General features: G+C 36.9%; 1 protein-coding gene across 1 annotated transcript in view; it reads right to left on the bottom strand.

The window, feature by feature from the left end:
* The window catches only part of GPC6 (glypican 6), a 984,775-nt gene that overhangs the window by 22,237 nt on the left and 945,898 nt on the right, over positions 1–16,640 (bottom strand). The gene's annotated exons all lie outside the window — the stretch shown is intronic.

The following is a 16,640-nucleotide window of genomic DNA, read 5'->3' as shown; positions in this document are numbered from 1 at the left end:
TCTCCCCAAGCCTTGTCCATTTCTACACAAGGACACAAGGCAGGTGATGGTTAGAGAATCTGAAATAGGGGTAGCACAAACTCTTTATCGGTTTTAAGAGAGAGACAGGATTTATTGTCCAGGAAAACCTCGCTTCCTCCTCCCTCAATCTGCATCTAGTTTCTGGCAGAGAGTTCTCAGGTAATTGGCTTTTTGTTTTCCATATTTTGTATCCTCCCATCCTTTGAATTAAAAACTTATGAAGCATCTCAACTGGCTTTGGGTTCCTCTTCAGCTGAGAGACATAGGTATGCCCTACTGCAAATGCCCTAAATATATTCTTTAGGATTCATTGCCTGGATGTCAGATAAATGCACATAAACAATGCACCAAAAAACAAAACACTTTCCCCGATGATCTGTCTGTTTCTACAAGAATACGTATTGTCACTAATTCAGCTGCTAGTTACCTCAGCTCTTGACTTATTGACAGGCCCATACAGCACACACCTGGATGGTTAGCAGCAACCCAAACCTATTTAAAAACCTCTAGCTCCAGAGAGAAAACAGTCATTCCAAATACAGGTAATTGTAAAATCTACAGCCCTATGGATATATGGCCGGGAAAGCTTAGCAATACCATCTTTAGTGTTTTCAGGCTCAGCACTGACATCCACATGGGGAAAGTGTAGAGAGAGAGATTCAGTACCATTTTGGTTCCATAATTAACATCTAGATTCACACAGTCACAACCTTGTTTTCCTGTTCTGCCTACATGAATACTGAGAAAATCTACGGATGGTTGAAATGCATCTGTTGTAGGTTGAATTATGTCCCCCCAAATTTATATCTAACCCTCAGTACCTCAGAATGTGACTTTATTTGGAGATATGGTCTTCACAGAGCTCAGAAAGCTTAAAATGAGGTCAGTAGGGTCCCCAACCCCAAAAGCCTGGTGTTCTTACAAAAAGGGGAAACTTGGACACAAAGACATGAATAGAGGCATGATGTGAAGAGACACACGAAAGAGACACTCTGTATAAGCCGAGGAGAGAGGCCTGGGAAAGATCCTTTCTCACAGTCCTCAGAAGAAACTAAACCTGCCAACACCTTGATTTTGGACTTCCGACATCCAGAAGTGATAGAGAACAAATTTCTGTGGTTTAAGCCATTGAGATTTAACAGCATTATTGTACATTTGAGATCAATACCCTTTGGGCAAAAAATATTCTATGTTTACTGTGGGCGGAATATAGATTTGAGAAAAAAATTCCAAAGATCTTTTGCCAGGTTTAAGAGTGAACACAAAGAAATAAAAGAACTCTGATATTTTATTTTGGCTCTAGTTAGGCTGCTCCATAGTTCCGGGATTATAGTCTTTGACCCCTGCTTAATTGTGACGCTGAACATGACAGAGGCTTCAGTACTGGGAAATGTCTACTCACCCATAAAGTGCTGAAGAGGACCAGAATGCGGAATTAGAGAACTGGTACCTATCTTTGAATCATGTATGATGTTACTTTTGTTTTAGAATGTGAATAAAGCGCCACCCCTCCCATACATTGAGATTGTGACACTCCAAGAAGTGGCTTACACACAAGAAATGCTTAGGGTAGCTTGAAACCTACACTCTGATTTCCTCCATCTTTGGTCTATAGGCTGCTCCCTGGCTTTATATATATATGTGCTATTTCCATACAGACATAGATGGATGTACAATCTCTGTTTATCAATTATAAAAAACTAAACCCATCAAACATCAACTAATAAATGTTGAAAGAATGATAGTGAGAAAAAAATCGCCATTCCACAACCATTATAGCAATAATTGATCTCAACAAGTATCATCAGTAGACACTGAACTGTGTCCCCATGAAAAGATTTTGGAGTCCTAACCACCAGTACCTGTGAACGTGACCTTATTTGGAAATGCGGTCATTGCTGCAGATGGTCAAGTTAAAAATGGGGTCATTTGGGTGGGTCCTAATCCAATATGACTTTGTCCTTATAAAAAGGGAAAATTGGGACACAAAGACAGAGATATCCAAGGAGAAGACTGTGTGAAAGCAGAGTTGGGCTGATGCATCTCAAGCCAAGGAACACCAAGGATTGCCAGCAAATCACCTGGAGCAGACTCTGCTTCACAGTTCTCAGAAGAAACCAGCCCTCCTAACCCCTGGATCTTAGATGTCCAGCCTCCACATCGTGCAACATCACATTTCTGTGCTGTAGGCCACCCAGCTGGTGGTACTTTGTTGTAGCAGCCTAGCAAACTAGTACAAATGCAAAAAAAAGTTGAGTCAAAGTTTGATAGGGAACAGGATATTTACACAATTTCACAATATACCCCACAGATTACTTATTATTATAAAAGGAAAACTGGTCATTTTACAGTGCAGAAACTTGGCAGGCCCCCACCTTAACCAAGTGATCAAAGTAACTGGACAAATCGATATCATGCACCTCCTGACATGATGTAACAAGAAGGACCTATCATTTATGTAGTCAAATTCATAACCTGAATCCAATCATGAGGACACATCAAACAAACCCTAACTGAGAGATATGCTATAAAACGATTGGCCTGTACTCCTCAAAATGTCAGTCATAAAAGATAAAGAAAGGCCAAAGAGTTCTTCCCAATTAAGGAAAATAAAAGACATGGCATCCTAATGATTGGTTCTGAATTGGGTGCTAGCTCAGAGAAATAACTGCCATAAAGGACATTATTGAGATATTTGGCAAAATTTGAATACTAACTCTCTATTAAGTAATGCTATTGTCTCAGTGTTAAATTTTCTGAATGTGAAATACTGTGGTAATGTAGAAGAATGTCATGTTCTTAGAAAAGAGATGCCAAAGTATTTAGAATTAAAGGGTTATGATTTTGACAACTTACTCTAGAATGATTCAGGAGGAATGATGATGATAATAATAATGAATAATAATAATATAGATGTATAAAGAGAGAAAAAGCAAGTGTGGCACATTTTAAGTAATTGGTGAATCTAGATGGAGGTGTACAATTTTTTCAAACAACGTATTTTTGGGGCAAGTTTGAATTTTTTTCAAAATAAATTGTCAAAAAATCCGTCACACTTGACTTGATTGGCAGGGTGACTTTTTGGTGCTCCTAAATTCTATTCTGGGCTACCACCTTTAGGCCACTCATTCTCACTGTTCTCAAAAAATCAGGTGTTATAGATTCATAACTAACTCAGAAAATTATCACCAGCTTCAGGACAGAAATACTGTAAAGTTTATTCCATTCCAAAATAAAGTACACTAAGAATGAGCATCATTCTGCCTATTTCACATGAAAATCACACCTTTATGCTGAGCGAATCTGAACCAAATATACACATTTTAAGACACAGAGAAAGAATAAAATCGCCTGATGTTTCACAGATATCTCCTCTTTCAATATTTGCAAAATTCAACTGTATATGTTGTGCTGCTGATTCTTTAAATCAGACTCAAGCATTGTTTCTCTGAAGGTGCATCCTCTGGGCCCAGATTCAACTTTCTACGTTCCACAGAACCCTGTTCATGATTCTAAGTACTGATCACTCCAAACTTATAACCGACTTACTTTTCTCATTCTCTTTTAGATTACATGCTTCTTGATGCAAGGACAAGGTTCTAATTAGTCTTTATCCTTGGTGCTTAGTATGCATCAAGTAACCAATGATCTCTGTTTGCCTGGGACATAGGGATTGCAGGACACTGAACTTTTAGTGCTAAAACTAGAAAGTCCTGGGCAAACCAGGATGAGTTGGTCACACAAGTTTCTGCACACATTAGGTGCTCGATAAGTGTTGATTGAGAAAATAGATTTAGTTGTCCTATTCTATTACCAGGTCATAGACAAAATAGTTGGGGTCACTCAGTGTGTGCCTTTATCTCAAAAAGGGTGACAGGAGTGGCTGTGCAGCTGTATCCAGCCGAGTGAGGAGTGTGTGGGTCCCCTCTGATGATTCACCACAGCACATTTTATAATCAGGCTGTGTTCACCTTGGCATTTCAGTAGCCAGGCATTTTCACTGTGCAATTGAAGGAGATAATGGCAAAGAAGCAGTGAGAGATGTAAATGCTGTTTTAACATTCTGCACAGCAACACCGACTAATTCCCTTTCTGGCTGGGATGGTGATGATGCAGGCAGCCAGAAAAAAAAAACAAAAAAACGGACACTATTAGCCAGTGGAGAGGAGCATGCTTTTGATTCTAAGGAGCATCTGAATGCCTGCAGTTTATTTTTCAGTACAAGAAAAATTTTCAATTCTCACACAGCTTAGAAATATTTTCTCTTATTTATGTTCCTGAATAATATAAGTGACTACTTTGCTGTAGCTCCAAACTGAGTTATTTTTTTTTTTCCTGGAAACTGATATACACACAAATAGTGAGCTAAGCTTTATGTCAATAAGCATGCTTAGTGCAAAAATCTTGACAACAACTATGAGTCCTAATTCATTAATGATGCAAATCCGTTGGGATCAAATGTGAGATTGACAACAATTTCTTTTCTGTTTCCCAAATGAGTTATTTTAGGACAAATTAACTTTGTCCAATAGTTGCAAATTATATTTGTGATTTTTCCAATATTTTATACTCCATCATTAAATACTGCAATACTAATAATAACGGAATATTAAATATTTTTCATTTATGCTATTGACAGATCCTGAAAGTTAAACAATTACTTCTGTTATGTCATAGGACTCTGACCCCAAATAAATGGGGTCAGTATGGAAAGCATGAGCCTCCTTTTATAATTTATCTAGATTTCTTTCTAATTTCTGACAATTTCAAACACTGGCTTCGGTAGAAACATACACTCTTAGTTTAAGGTCTGTAAAGGGTCCTGAACACTTGCCTGCAGGAAGACAGTGGTATCATTTTCATTCTCATTCTTACAGAATTGTAAAATTAGACAAAAGAGGGAGGGGCTGACAAAGTGGAATAATTGCTAAAAACAAAGGGATTAGCAAAAACAAAGAGCAGAAAGGCCTGTCCAAGTACTGTTTTCTGACTTCATTTAAAAAGTAATCTTGTCCCAAATATTTAACCTGAATTTCATCAAGATACTGATTTGACAACTTCCAGTTCACAGGAAATACTGGGGACAGAGGCACAAACTAAGGAACATCATAAACAAATGAACAACCGCACCCAATGTATGGGATATTATATGACAACTGACCTTGACTCTTCAAAAGTGAGGTTGGAAAGAATGAAGACTGTTGTAAAGGAAGAAACTCTAAAAGCATAACAAACCAAATGCTATTAATTAACTGAATCTTGGATTTGGAGATGCGTACCCAGCTATAGGAGAGAGTTTTGAGGTAATTGGAGAATTCTATTATTAAGTAGATAGAAGATGGTATAATTGAATTAATGTTAATGTTCTTATATGTAATCATGGTATTATGATTGTATAGGAGACTGTCCTTGCTTTTAGGAGATTCATGCTAAGATATTTAGGTATAAAGTATTATTTTGTTTTCTACTTACTTGAAAATAGCAAACAAAAGTCAACCATTACTGAGCCTACACAAGAGGTATATGAATGTTCATTTTATTATTTTTTTCAACCAGTTCAGTATTTTTGAAAAAGTTAAACATAATGAAAATTTTGGGGGAAAATGAGACTGTTGTCAAGGCACATCGTGTTTAAGAGCTTTGCTAGACTTAGTCCAAGTCAGTAATTGACTCAAAGTAATTGGGGCTAACCGTGAGCTGTCGTTGAGCTAAGACACATGTTCTTTTTAAAAAAATTAATCAATTTAAAAAATGCATTTATCAATTATACTTCACATACATCATATATTAGTTTCAGGTGTACACCATAGTGATTAGACATTTATATAGCATGATGTGCTCACTCTAAGTCTAGTACCCATCTGACACCATTCATAGTTATTACAATATTATTGACTATATTCTCTATGTTGTACTTTACGTCCCCATGACTATTTTTGTAACTGGAAATTTGTACCTCTTACTCCTTTCACATTTTTACCGAACTCCCAATCCCTCTCCCATCTGGTGACCATCAATTTGTTCTCTATATCTATGAGTTTGTTTCTGTTTTGTTTATTTATTTTGTATTTTAGATTCTACACATAAGTGATATCATATGGCATTTGTCTTTCTTTGTCTGACTTATTTCACTTAGCATAATACCCTCTAGGTCTATCCATGTTGTCGCAAATGATAATATTTCATTCTTTTTTAAAGTTGAGTAATGTTTCATTATATATATATATATCCCATCTTCTTTATCCATTTGTCTATCAATGGACACAGGTTGCTTCCATATCTTGGCCATTGTAAATAATATTGCAATGAACATAGGGGTCTATATGTCATTTCGAATTAGTGTTTTGGATTGCTTTGGATAAATACCCAGAAGTAGAATTACTGGGTCATGCGACAACTCTATTTTTGAGTTTTTGGGGAACCTCTATACTGTTTTCTAAAGTCCCACCAACAGTGCACGAGTGTTCCCTTTTCTTCACATCCTTGCCAACACTATTTGTTGACTTATTGATGGATGATAGCCATTCTGACAGGTGTGAGGTGATATTTCATTGTAGTTTTAATTTTCATTTCCCTGATGATTAGTGATGTTGAGCATCTTTTCATACTTCAATTGTGAGGCACTCACATTCAATCTTCACAACCTTGTCTGTGCTGAAGTATTATCATTATACCCTTTTTGAAACTGGGAAATGAGGACTTAGAGAGGTGAAAAAACCTGCCACGCACCTAGTAAATGTTGGACATGAGATTCAAATTTAAATATAGACTTCAGAATCGTTACTCTTAACCATAAAGCTTGACAGTCATGGTCTTTGAAGAGTGTACTGGGTTGGTTGTGGTGGTGGAGGTGTATCTACATCCCTGGGGGTGTGGAATACCATTCAATGTGATTTAAGACAAAAACATTAAAATTTCTATTTTTATTTTTTAAATATAAAAATGTAAGAGGAATTAAGCTTTTCTAATATTTAATCTATCTACAGATTTATATGCCTCTTAATCACTTCGTATGGTGATAGCCAGTTTTCAATTATCCTGTGGAAAGAGTGAGACTTTCAGAGTGAAAAGGGGCTCACAGTGGTACTTCTCTCTTCCTTCATTAGCGTGCTCCTGGAGTACTGAAATCTATCACAGTTCATATGTGCTGGAATGCGTCTATGGATTAGATTATGCGGTTTTAACGAACTCATTAAATGGACGAGTGACTTAAAATGACTTTTGCAAAGGAAGTTTGGATTTCTTTCAATTCAAACAGTGCAAGCATAAGAAAACAACAATAAAATGGCAGGCGTGCTCTTTCTCCTACTCTCAATACATCTGTACTACTATAAAGTAAAAATGATAAAGATTCTTTGCTTTCTTTCTTTCTTCACAAGTTTCTAATTTTTACATAATTTTCACAAGGTACAGAATGCATATTAGTTCAGTAGTGCTTATATATAATTGATGCGGAGTTAAAAATACATTGAGTATCTATGATTCTGATATTTTGCTGATACAGATGTGAGATCAAAACATTTTGGAGCTCTCTAGTTCATAGCACTGGGTCTGATAGATTTTGAATCAGTACTTAGCAAGCAAAAACTTTCAGTGCAATTCACTTAATGAGATAGGAAAGTGTATTATGATTTGATTTTAATACATTGGTTAGATAAGAAAAAGGCTTTTATTAGTGTTCACTCATTAAATACTTCTTATATGCCTTGTAATAGGTCAGGTTTTATGCTACATTCTGAGGAAGCAAATATGGTTGGTACACAGTCATTTTCCATGAAATGTTCCGAGCTCCCCTGTCTGAGGGCGGGGTGGTGGTGAACACTCATGGATTAAATACAATAGTCATCAGTAAGCAAAGGGCTAGCAGGGCACTGATATCAATTTGTCTAGAAATTTCCTTTTTGGGAAACCTCCCAAGCCAATAAGGCTTTGCTGGATACTTGCTCTTTGGTGGCCTCTGAACTCCGCCATCGGGATGATTAAGAAGCTGGATAGTTAGTCATTTCTATCCAGAGGGATTAAAAACAAAAAATGCATTGCGGCCTTCCAAATTTTCAACCCTACCAGTGGGATGACTTTATCCATGCAGAAGCCATCGCTTTCAGCCACTGCTCTGGTCCTCAGCGACTCCTTTGCTAAGACATATCTGTGTTTTCTTTATTCTTGGAGAATATGTGCTCCACAGCAGAGACTTGGTAAACAGCACTATGCATGTCCCAGGTGCTTAAGAAATATTTGTTGAATGGATAAATATACGAACAGCGTTGCTGATTATTTGCTAAACAAAGTAATATTTCAAAAATGATGGATTATCTGCCAGCTACTGTCTTCTGGACTTTCCTTTGGAGAGTAAGGAAGACATGGGGAAATTCTGCAAGCTTTCTAAAAAAAAGTACTTTCCCTTGACCTGATTATTCCCCAAATGAGAGAGGAATCTCAGATGATCCCCTCCAATCCTCTAATTAGGATTCTATTCTCTTGTCATCTTGAATGTCATTCCAGGTATAATTTACACAGGTATGATGGAAGAGCCTTGGAGATCTCAAAGGTAATCTTGGCTTGGAGAAAAACCATGAAAATTTAACTAATAATGGAATGAATCCCATCTTAAACAGTCTTTATAATCCTTATAAAGACGTACTGTTTCCAGTACCTTCTCTCTGGTTTTCTAAGCAAGTGATCAATTAAATTCTGATTTGGGGTGTTTTTGAACTGTTATTATCTTTGTCTCCTATATAGGTCCTTTGACGGAGCATATTTGATCTCCTCCAAGAGACTTCGACAATGGCTGTTGGTCTACCTCAGGCCCAAAGTCCATCTACCCTTGACCTTATATTTCCTTGGATCTTCCCTGTGAAGTGTGAGAAGTGAACTGTGAGAAGGCCACCTGCTGTCCTTCTTAATCATGCCCAGACCAGAATTCACTTCCCTGGATACCTGTTGTGTGCACCTGGCTGAATGCTCTACTTGCCCATGGTTTCGGAAAGATTCCAATGTGCCTATTTTATCTGTATGAAAACATAATGTGACTGAATGTAAATAATATACATCATATCTTTAGGAAAAAAGATGGTTAAAATTTAAAGAGGTATAAACTAAATAATACATATCGAGGGAAGAAAAACAATGTATTTAATAGGCTGAAGGTCATTTGGTAGCTTTGGAAAACAATCTAGTTAAAGAAACAAAAGCAGCCTCATTCTTACCACATGGACAAGGCCACTTTACTTGGTCATGTTCAGGGAAACTCATGATATCTGATACCATTTTTGCAACCTGAGATTTTAATAATCCAGTTCTGAAGACAGTGACCTTATCCAACTTTACTCTAGAGAAGAATGATCTTTTTTCACAGCCCAAAGTCATTCAATTCACTGTGTGAACCTGCATTAGAATGCAAGTCATTCATACTCCTTCAGTGATCAAACATAGGTCTGTGAATATACCTGTTCACAACTTCTCTCACTCACTATAAGTGAATGAGAAAACACAAACGGACAGTCTAGAGTAGAGCATTTAAAGTCCCAAAGTCTCAGAGGGAATATTAATTTTTCTGATGTGGCCAAATATCTGTAAATACAATCTTCCTAATATTCTTGAGGAAGTAGGGGTGACTAATGACATTTAGCTCAACGAAGATGCCAAAGACATACAACATGCTTAATCTATTTGCTTGATTTATGTTGAAGCCTGAACTCAAATCCTTTCTGACATGACTTTTAGCATCCTATTCACTAGAACATCAGTTTTCCATTTACTCTGAGTTTGCGAAACTCTTTGATGTTATTTTTCATGTCTTAGATCGTCCCTGTCTATAGCCTAATGTTTCAGTGGGTTCTGGAATGCTTGGAGAAATCTCTTGTAATATGTTTTCTTTCAGGAACCTTCTAAATAAATCTTGGAGATGACAGCAGGGTCCTGTTACATGCAGTTTGTCAGTGAACCCATAGCAGATTTTGGCCGCACAACACACTAGTAAGTGCTCGAGTCACTACACAATCTAAAACCAGTCTCACATTCTGAGCTTTCTCAGACATTCCCAGAGAATTTAATAACAAGGTCTAGTCTATTACTATGTGACATACTTTTTTCTCCCGTGGTATGGTACTTTTCACTTTACTCCCCAAGGAAATAAACACACATGCGTTTTGTAGGAAAATCTAAAAGGCTGAGGGAAAAACAAAAAACGGTAGGAAGTGAGAGAATCTTTGAAGGTTCAAAAAGACAATGCTTAGTTTTGTTGCATTCCTCAGGGGATTGAGAATTGGATGAAAAATGTAAGGAGTCTGCATCATCCCTCTGGCTGCAGGTTTGGAGTTTCTTGGCTCATGATGACACTGTATTAAGGGCATGACCCTGACAAGACAGATGGGATCTTTTTCTGGCAAAACACTGGTCCTCAAAGTGGAATAAATATGAGAAACATCAAAAATATTTTCTTATGCTGTTCAGGTCAGAGTTTTGCAGCATAGTTTAAGAAAACAACCACAAACTTTCAATCTTCATGTTCATAGATAATCTTCTGATGGTGCCTCAGAAGGCATGTAATTCCCTAAGGCATTACATTTTAGGCAAGTAAGAGTAGTAAGCATTCTATACATCCTTGAGAGATGACACAGTTTGACATCAAACTAGTATTAAATTCAGCAGTGAAAGGAAAAAGACAGAAAGATATTTGGTCTGTGGAAATACAGTATTACTTTGCACGGTGGGTACCTAAATTGTGGCACTATTTACTTCTCAGGACTGAGAATATAAATAATTTCAAGGAGTTGTTTTATTACCGAATCATGGCATTTAGAAGCTTAGTAGAGCTCCCATGGTCCAGAGCTTCTAGAGTATTCTTGACGGATTTTCACCTGGACTCCATTTAAGCGTTTCTAATAACAGATATTAATGTCTAATATAAAGAGGACTTGAGATTTGCTGCTTGACCCAAAGCATGTCACTTCCGCTCTCTGAGCAGTGCTGGGGTCTTCATGGACAAAGCTTCCACAAAGCATAAACATATTCTTGTTTCTCCTCCTGCAAGCGGCATTAAGACCAAGTCCCCAACCTTTTCTCTTGCCTTGCTTTGTTCCTTTGCAATCTATAGCTAGTTTTGGTTGCTAAGAGTGGATTCTGTTTTTCTCTGCCCATCACCTGGTAAAGTTCCTTTTTGATTCAGTTTGACCTTAGGCCTATCTAGTCTTTACTCTCTCCGTCTCTGCTTTTAACTTTTGAGTCTACCTTCCTCCATTGCAAGCTTTGGTCTCTGTCATCGTCAAGCATAATTTTGGCTGCGTAGGTGCAGATAACCCCAAGGAACTTTCCCTGATCTAGAGCATAAATTGTAACAAGTGCTGATTCTAAATTAGGTTATTAGATATGCAGTCTTCATAATGCCAGACAGGAAGATCTCAGATATATTTTCAAAAGAAGAGGAGGAATTCAGTATTTCTAGCAGTTATTAAGGTACATTGAACCAGTTTGGATATTTAAAAATATCAAAAAATGATCTTTGCTCCTATCATCATCTATGAAATAAAAACTTTTGGAAGTTTGCTGTGGCTTGAAAAGCAGATTTCTCTCACTTTGTCCTCAATTTCATGATATAGCCAGCAAAATCATAGCATGTCATGGACTGATCCCTTTGTGTGAGGCTATCCTGGAAATCAGCACTAATTCAGGAAACTGCCAGAGAAAGCTTACATATGTAATAGCCCAATGTTGCCAATGCAAAAAAAAAAAAAAAAAATTTTTTTTTGACATTCTGAACATCCAGTTTTGCTGAAAAAATTCTGATTCTTCAAGTGTGCTACCCCTTCATAGGCTCTTTGACAATACTCAGAAAAAATCCATAGAGTTTCCACTTTTACTTGCGATCAACACAATGCAGGGATTCTGCTAACATCTGAAGTTACTCTTACAATATTGAAATTTCATCTTCAGAGAATGAACTCCAGGACATTACAAGTATGTCTGCTAATTAAAAAAAAAAAAGAAAAGAAAAAAAGAAAGAAAGAAAGGAGGAGGCATAGCAAAGCATTACACTTTGAGTTTAGGCATTCTTGAATATTTTAGGATTCATCACATAATTTCAAATGTTTGGGGCTGTATTTTTCCAGTCCAAAGTTAGAAATAAATGTGTATTCTGGTCTCTTTCTCTGAAGCAACTACATATATTTAGAGAATGACAATTACCTGAGATTAGTGTAATTGAGCAGGGCCTTCCTAAGTAATATATTGCAAAAATGATTCCATTCAACAGTGAGAGTACCCACAATGATGAACACACATCAGAAAAGTAATTCAGGTGCAGCACAGAAAAATATTTAGCAAATGATAGGTGAAAATCAAATTTGTCTAAATTCTAAAGCCACTGAGGGTAGAGGTGGGTCGCCTTAAATCTCTTGTAGAATAGGAAACAAAAAGCATTTAAATCCCTTTTGGGCATGTGTGATTCGATTTATACTTAATTATGTAGACTTGTACTGTATGGTATATAATAAATGCCATTTTTGCATCTATTGTGTTCTATTTATGCTATAACACAATGCTCTGTCCTTTCCTTCAAGGATTTCTTTGGGAATTGCTTTAATTGCCAGTGATTTTGGCCTAAGAAAGTTTGAGGTACAATAGAATACAAATCAGAGGACCCAAGGATGTCTATAAACTCCAACTCAAACACGTAGTCTATGCATCGGGAAGAGCAGAGCATGATTTACTGGATAATTCCTTCAATGTCTCAACTTGTATGTTCCTCTTCTCGGGCTCCTCCCTCGGTACCCAGAGCCACTTAGGGCCTTCCTAGTATGTGCTCACAGACACCCCTCTGGTTTCTCCCGTCAGAGGGGTTTCCCCATTCATTGTGATTGCGGATCTTTCCTTTCAGACTGTAGGTGACATTGGGGCAGAGCTTTTGTCCTTTGTGTTCACCACATCCTAAGAGATGAGTGTCCCATCAGGCACAGTAGTGCTCAATAGATAGCAAATGAATTAATGACCAAATAAGTAAATAGAGTACACAGAGGGTAAATTTAAATTCTGGGTCTCCAAATTAAATTGTAAATAAAAAATTTAAATTCTAGATGCCCTTACTTGCAAAATAAACTTAGCGCTATAGGGAAGGGTGTCTTTCTTGTAAAACTCCCTATTTTATAAGGAAATATAAATTGCTTAGGGTGTACTTATGGGTAGTTAGTTCAACTAAACACACACACACATTTATTTAGTGTCTACAATATACTGGGAACACAGTGATATACTCAAGATGGTCAGATTTCAAGGAACTTACTGTGCAGTGGAGGAAAGAGACTTATGCACAATAAGTATAACAAATGGCTCGTCCACTTAAGGTTTGTAAGGACATGAGAAGTATAATCAACGTTTTATGATTGAAGAGGAGGTGGGATTCAAGGAGGCTCCAAGGAAGAGCTGGAATTTGAACTAGGCTTTAAACAATGAATAACATCCTGCAGGTAAAAGAGTTGGAAGAGCTCTTTTTGGTAGAGGAGCCCTGAGTGGCAAAGTCCTTTGATGTAAAGACTCTTCCATCAGGGAGAGAAGCAGAGGCACTCAGAGCATGGAGATGTGTTTGCTTCAACTGTGACTTTGGCAAAGTCATGTAATTTCCCTACGAATTGGTTTCAAAATGAGAAAAATACTGCCACCCCCCACAATCTTTTTAAAGATTTAATAAAGCTTAGTAAGTTAATATATTGCTAGGGAGCTCAGAGCTGGAAGTTCTTTCTGAGTAGAAATATCACCATGGGGACAGATGGCTTAGGGTGACTAAAGTGCACTCTTTTTTGGAAATCAAGTTCTTACCCCTGTGAGGTAAATTACCTTTTCTGGGAGCCATCTGGTTACCTTAAAGATACAATTTACCCCATGGGGCACCAACAAGGGGTGACATTTGCTCCTCTTATGATTAGACTCCAGTGACATAATAGTATTTGACTTTCACCCTTTCCATCTTAAGCATCCAATAACCTAAATGGATTCTCTTAGTCTCCTGCCAGTGGCAAAAATGTCAGAGATCCCCCATTTTGGAGTGGGAGAGGAACAACTTTGTAAAATGGCAGAATGGCCATTCCGGGCAAGGAAACAATGCAAATCTAAAGCAGCAATATCCGAAAGAAATATAAGTGTGAGCTACATATGTAATTTAAAATTTTGTAGTAGTGACATTAAAAAAGTAAAGTGAAGCTGATTTTAATGATGTATTCTGTTTAATGCAATCTGTCCAAAATGTTGTTTCAAAATATAGTGAATAGAAAAAAATTTTAATGAGATATTTTATATATATATATAATATTTTTTTTTTATTTGTAATAAGACCCTGTATTTCATGCTTACAGCATATCTCGATTTAGTCTGTAGACCTCTCCAAGTGCTCAGTAGGCACATGTGATTTGTGGCTGCCATACTGGATGGCACAGTTCTCAAAATCTGGCATGAGTTTTACACTTAGAGCACATCCCAGTTCTGTCTGCGGCACATCTCAAGTGCTCAGTAGTCACAGGTGGCTCATGGCTACCTGATCGAGAACATCTGTCTGAGCACATCAGGAGGGAGGACCAGTGGTGTGAGAGGGGCCGAGTTGTTTGGATGAGTTGAAAGCAGGCTATTAGCTTAACAATAGAGCATATCTTGAATTCTTTGGGTAGGCTATACTTCCAATCAACAAAGCTCATTTTCTTCCCTTTTCTTTGATGTTGTTCTCCTGCCCTCTACTGCCTTCCCTTAATCAATTGTCCAAGTGCATCAGGGAAGAACTGAATTAAAATTAGGTTGCATTTGAAATCTGTTTGAGATACAGCCTATTTTTACAATTGTTTCCGTTTCTATAAATGGTAACATGTTGCATTCAGCTTTGTAACATCTGCTGACATTTTGCCATGGGTAGAGATTTTTGGGCTTACATTTATTTATTTTTACTGAAGTATAATAATCTTCCAGAAAAGTATACAAATCATATATTAACAATTTCAAGAATTTCAACCAAAATACTCATGTAACAAGCCAGCAGACATGTGGCAGTTTTTAAAAAGGAAAATATCTTGAAAGTTTTTCTTGATTCTCATTCTTTTCACAAGACTCACTCTCTTGAAAATTAATTGCATCAAGTTATTGATATGGGATTACAGGTCACCAAAGAGCAGAGAGTGTCGTATTGATTTTCTGTAATTTAGAGATTATATGTTATATATTGGCTCTGGGCACGTGCATGCATTTGAAAGACAAATGGCTGCCAAGAAGTTGATACAAAAGAAATTAAGTTCAAGGCAGCCCAACGTCATTCCACGTTTTTCTTTCAGAAGTCCAGCCTCACCTGTAGGTAGTTGGAGACCGCCTCTCACGATGGCCACCAGATGGCAGTGTTGCCCAACCTTTCCTCTCTTTTGCACCCCACAATTTTTTCCCAGTGAAGGTTGTTGATTGTTTCCCTGCATATAAAACTGACAACCCTGTTATTTCAAACTTGAAACTGACAGGCTGTTATTTTAATGAGGTCTTCCAGAGCCAAGGTTAACCAAAGCTTTATTTCCCTACAAAACGTTAAGGACATAGTTCTAAAAGGAAGCTGTGAAATTTTATGTTATTGATACTTTCTCTGACTGTGCAAGTTTTAAGATATTTTTTGACAAGTAAAGCTACATGACAAATATAGACATATTTATATATTTATATGTATAATCAAATTCTGCATTAAAATTGATTCTTTTGCTCTAAGTCATTTCTGGAAAAAAATCCTTTTCTACAGTTATCTATTTCTGTCTATTTTGAAGCAAAAGCATGTATTTGTAGTACTTTGACTTTCTAGCTTAATGAATCAAAGAAAAATTTAAAGCTATTATAATCTCATTAATATTCCAAAATAAAATCAAATGTAGTAGTATTTGATTCTTTATTCCTGAGAAAAAAGCTTAGGTCCAAAACAGTAAAACTTAGTTGCAAAGGTTTTTCTTTTATAATAGGTACTTCTACAATATGTGATGGTTAATGGCATTATAATTTATTTCCTTTCCCTTGAAATGCCTTTTTACGTTGATCAAGGAAGTATTTAAAGTCAGCTACTAACTGTGACAATATTAAAAACATTAGCAACCATCTTTTCTCAAGTGATTTTGCTAACATTTTTGCACCTTTTTATCTGCTCCACAAAATAATTTTCAACATTTAACAAATATTCCTGTCTGAAGTTATGAACATAAATCTTGCAAATACTCCATCCATTTCTACATTATAAAATTGACTTTGGATGAATATTGTCATCAGTGACCCTTGTCATTAGCCAAAGGCTTGTCTACAAAACTCAGGAAGAGCCTTGATTTCTGAAAGTGGGCATCAGATAACTGTATTTGTATTGAGTTATTATTCATTGGTGGTAACTGCAATTCACAAACATTTAATGCAAACCTACTGTGTATAAAGAACTGTGTGTCATAGACAAGACTTACAACACCCTGTAAGAAATGATCAGTGTCCTCAGGACCAGCTACATAATTTGTGGGCACAGTGTAAAATGTAAATGTGGGGCTTCTTCTTAAAAAAAACATTAAGAATTTCAATACAGCAACAGCAGAGCCTTTAATCAAGCAGAGTCTCCGCACAGGTCGTGTACCCACAATGCT

This window comes from Pteropus medius, unplaced genomic scaffold (assembly GCF_902729225.1).
Source record: "Pteropus medius unplaced genomic scaffold, Ma_sr-lr_union100, whole genome shotgun sequence".
Classification (NCBI taxonomy): domain Eukaryota; kingdom Metazoa; phylum Chordata; class Mammalia; order Chiroptera; family Pteropodidae; genus Pteropus; species Pteropus medius.
This window is presented reverse-complemented; position numbering and strand designations above follow the sequence as displayed.